The sequence below is a fragment of the Triticum dicoccoides genome, chromosome 1A, assembly GCF_002162155.2.
Source record: "Triticum dicoccoides isolate Atlit2015 ecotype Zavitan chromosome 1A, WEW_v2.0, whole genome shotgun sequence".
In the NCBI taxonomy this organism is placed as follows: domain Eukaryota; kingdom Viridiplantae; phylum Streptophyta; class Magnoliopsida; order Poales; family Poaceae; genus Triticum; species Triticum dicoccoides.
Genome location: NC_041380.1, coordinates 450,984,854 through 450,989,870, shown reverse-complemented (window position 1 = coordinate 450,989,870; position 5,017 = coordinate 450,984,854).

Below are 5,017 nucleotides of genomic sequence, written 5' to 3'. Positions count from 1 at the left end.
GAAAACTCGATGGGTCGAAATGATTCAAGAGTATAATCCGAGTATCGAGTATACTCCAGGCAAGGCCAATGTGATTGCTGACGCATTGAGCAGAAAAGCTTACTGCAACAGTCTGATTCTCAAGCCTTATCAACCCGAGCTTTGTGAAGCTTTCCGCAAACTTAATCTACAAGTTGTTCCTCAAGGTTTCCTCGCCAACCTTCAAGTCTCTCCTACCTTGGAAGACTAGATTCGCCAAGCCCAGCTTCTTGATGCTATGGTGAAAAAGGTGAAGATTGGGATTGCCAAGAGTCAACCCAAGTACAAGTGCTACCGCCTTGATGACAAGGACACTCTCTTCTTCGAGGATCGTATTGTGGTACCCAAAGGTGACCTCCGTAAAGTGATCATGAACGAGGCTCACAATTCTCTCCTCTCCATCCACCCTGGGAGCACGAAGATGTATTAGGACCTTAAGCAAGCTTATTGGTGGACTCGAATGAAGCGCGAGATTGCTCAATTCGTGAATGAATGTGATGTCTGCAGAAGAGTGAAGGCAGAACACCAAAGGCCAGCGGGTCTCCTCCAACCTCTTGCCATTCCAGAATGGAAGTTTGACCACATCGAAATGGACTTCCTGACTGGGTTTCCAAAGTCCAAGCATGGCAATGATGCTATATTCGTTGTCATCGATAAACTCACCAAAGTGGCTCACTTTCTGCCTATCAAAGAGTCAATCACTGCAACTCAATTGGTGGAACTCTATACCTCTCGAATTGTCTCTCTGCACGGTATTCCACAAGTGATATCTTCAGACCGTGGCAGCATCTTTACCTCAAAGTTTTGGGATTCTTTTCAGAAGGCCATGGGCACCAACATCCGCTTCAGCACAGCTTTCCATCCTCAAACTAGCGGTCAAGTCGAGCGTGTCAACTAGATTCTTGAAGATATGCTCAGGGCTTGTGTGATCTCCTTCGGCATGAAGTGGGAGGATTGTCTTCCTTATGCTGAATTCTCCTACAACAACAGTTTTCAAGCAAGTTCAAGCAAGGCCCCATTTGAAATTATGTATGGCAGGAAGTGCCGTACCCCTCTCAACTGGTCTAAAACCGGTGAACGTCAGCTTTTGGGTAATGACTTAATCACAGAGGCAGAGGAAATGTGCAAAGTCATTCATGATAACCTCAAAGCAGCCCAATCCCGCGAGAAGAGCTACTATGATAGTAAGCACCGTGATTTGGCTTTCGAGATCGGAGATCATGTTTACCTCTGCGTCTCTCCTATGAAAGGTACTCGTCACTTCGGTATCAAAGGGAAGCTTGCCCCCAGATACGTGGGACCTTTCAAGATTGTCAGCAAGAGAGGCGACCTCGCCTATCAACTCAAGCTTCCTTCAAACTTTGCAAATGTTCATGACGTGTTCCATGTCTCTCAGCTCCGAAAGTGCTTCAAGACTCCTGACCGCACCGTCAACTTCGAGGACATTGAGCTCCAAGAATATCTCTCTTATCATGAGCACCCAGTTGCTATTCTTGAAGAGACTGAACGCAAGACTCGCAACAAGTCAATCAAATTTCTCAAAGTTAAGTGGTCACACCATTCCGACCGGGAAGCTACCTGGGAACGCGAGGATCACCTCCGTTCTGAGTACCCGGCGTTCTTTTAGTCCTAGATCTCGGGACGAGATCCTTTCGTAGTGGTGGAGTGTTGTAACACCCCGGATGTAACTTTCCCAATTTGTACTCCAACTCTTGCCGTTTCGGCGTTAAGTTATTCTATTTTCTCGGGTTCGGGTTTTTTGTCTCCGTGTGTTGTATCGTTGTCATGCATCTCATATCATGTCATCATGTGCATTGCATTTGCATACGTGTTCATCTCATGCATTCGAGCATTTTCCCCGTTGTCCGTTTTGCATTCCGGTGCTTCGTTCTCCTCTGGTGGTCATTTCTAGCTTTCTTTCGTGTGTGGGGATTAAACATTTCCGGATTGGACCGAGACTTGCCAAGCGGCCTTGGTTTACTACCGGTAGACCGCCTGTCAAGTTTCGTATCATTTGGACTTCGTTTGATACTCCAAGGGTTAACCGAGGGACCGAAAAGGCCTCGTGTGTGTTGCAGCCCAACACCCCTCCATTTTGGCCCAAAACCCACCTAAACCTGCTCCATCATCTAGAGCGTTCGATCACGATCACGTGGCCGAAAACCGCACCTCATTTGGACTCTCCTAGCTCCTCCTATGCATATATATAGATCCCCTTCCGAAATCCCGCGTCTCCTCTTCCCCGAAATCCTAAAACTTCCATCTCCGCGCCGGACATGTCCGCCCCGGGCCGGACACGCCGCGGCTAGCCACTCACCGGCTGCCAAGTGGCACCGGCGCCCACTTCGCCGCCGCGGGCCCGAGAGCCCGAAGCGGGCCTTCCCGCCGTCCATCCGGGCCGAGCCGAATCCGCGCCGCGCTGCCCCGTCCCCAACCTCGCGCTGCCGCCTCCCGCGCCCCGACGCCGGCGAGCTCGGCTCCGCCGCCCGGTCGCCGCGCCCCTGGCCGCCCCACGCCTCCGCGTCGCCCTCGCCGCCGGGAGCGTTCCGGCGAGCTCCTCCGCCCTTCCGGCCCCCTCCGAAGCCGGGCGGCCTCGCCTCCCTCCTCCATGCGGAGAACTCCGGCCACCACCATCCTCGTCGCCGACCAGCCCTCCGGCGAGCCCGGATCCAACCTCGGGAAGCGTGCGATCCAGATCTGGAATATTAGGGTTGACCCCGTTTTTTCTTCCAAGTCCCTAAATTTTTAGTTTCATATGCCCATGTTCATAGCCCCGTAACTTTGCATCCGTAGCTCCGATTCATGCATATAGCATATCAAAATGTTCATCTCAGAGAGTAAATCATTTCATTCCATTGTATCATTTTCATTTGAGTTCATCTTGATGCCCGAAATGCTGTTAGAAGAGGGCTACTTGAGTTATTTGTCAGATCTGCTACTCCATTTAGCTTTTTGTCATTTTTTCCATGATTGTTGTGTGCATGATATGCCCTGATGCTCTACATATGTTTTGTTAAGGGTTTTGTCATCTTTCCAGAGGTGCAACCCATGTATTTTTGTGATGTGTGTGGTGACTAGCACAAGCTTGCAAAGTGGTGCACTTGGTAATTCTGTTTTCAGGGACTTAGCAATTCCAAAGTCCTTAAGCTATTTATCTCATATGCTCATATGTTCTTGTTGTTTCCTAGTGATCCGTGCCTCTTTTGAGGATGATCAGTAAGGATGTTTTGCTAATCTTGTAGTGCTCTATCCATCCATGTCTTTGTTTGCAATTATGGAGCACCCTAGCTTGAGTCAATCGAGCTCTACTTTTGCTACTTTGTGAATCTGGGCAGATTATCAACTTGTTTGCAATTTTGCCGATGATGTTGTAGTTGATCTGTGCATGCTATGCTATTGTTCTTGCTATGTCTAGCTTGTACTTTGTGTATTCTTGATGGGTGTAAGCTTAGCTTATCATGACTTGCACCGTAGTGAGTGCAGCGAGCTCGTAAATATGCCTACTTGAGTTATGTTTCAGCATGTGGTAGTTTTTACTAAGTCTGAAAACTGATTATGTTTTTGCTATGTTCACATGCTTGCAATTGTATTTTCTGATCATTTTGGCTCAAGGTCACTAAGGGACTTTTGTTAAGCTCTTTGAGTAGCTCCATGCCATGCTCTACTTTGCCATGTTCAGGTCCTGTAGCATGTAGTTTTGTTGCTCCGAAGTGGGCTACCTGATCTGAAATTCCAGACAAGTGTTAATTTCACTAGTCTGAGATCTGTTTGCCATATGCATTTTTGCCATGCTTGTTTGAACCTGTTAATGGATGAATTGGCCGTAGCTCAGTGCTAGACTTTTGTTAAGCATCTTGAATGAATCCCTTCCATGTATTTTGTTGTCATGTTTGGATGTTGTAGCATGTTCATCTCATTGCATTTAGATGCCTACTTGTTGTAAATCGCAGACCGGTGTCATATTTGAATCGCTTGCCATTTCCAAACCGTAACTCCGATTCCGGCGTTCTTTATATCGTTTTCAAGTGATTTCATCTCATCTTTCAAGTGCCACACTTGGTTTTCCAAGTTGAGGCCAGGTTCTTGCATTGCCTTTCATATCTTGCATTTTGCACCCCGCATCGCATCCCGCATAGCATATCATCTTTGCATCATATTGTTTGATCCTTGCACGTGGTTGATTGTGTCCTTGTTGCTTGTTTGTCTTGTTTGGTTATATCCGTGAGACGAGTTCGCTAACGAGGAGCCCGTTGAGTTTGCTTTTGAGGATCAATTCAACTCTGACAACTATGCAGGCAAGATGATCATACCCTCGAAATCACTACTATCTTTGCTATGCTGGTTTGCTCGCTCTTTTGCTATGCCAATGCTACGATGCCTACCACTTGCTTTCAAGCCTCCCAAATTGCCATGTCAAACCTCTAACCCACCATGTCCTAGCAAACCGTTGATTGGCTATGTTACCGCTTTGCTCAGCCCCTCTTATAGTGTTGCTAGTTGCAGGTGAAGATTGAAGGCCGTTCCTTGTTGGAACATTTATTTACTTCTTGGGATATCATTATATTATCTTTTTATCTTAATGCATCTATATACTTGGTAAAGGGTGGAAGGCTCGGCCTCTCGCCTAGTGTTTTGTTCCACTCTTGCCGCCCTAGTTTTCGTCATATCGATGTTATGTTCCCGGATTTTGCATTCCTTACGCGGTTGGGTTATAATGGGAACCCCTTGACAGTCCGCCTTGAATAAAACTCCTCCAGCCATGCCCAACCTTGGTTTTACCATTTTCCACCTAGCCTTTTTCCCTTGGGTTTCGCGGACTCAAGGGTCATCTTATTTTAAACCCCCCGGGGCCAGTGCTCCTCTGAGTGTTGGTCCAACCTAGAGCACCGTGCGGGGCCGTCCCTTGGCAACTTGGGTTACGTTGGCTCCCGTATGTTTAGCTTATCCGATGTGCCCTGAGAACGAGATATGTGCAGCTCCTATCAGGATTTGTCGGCAC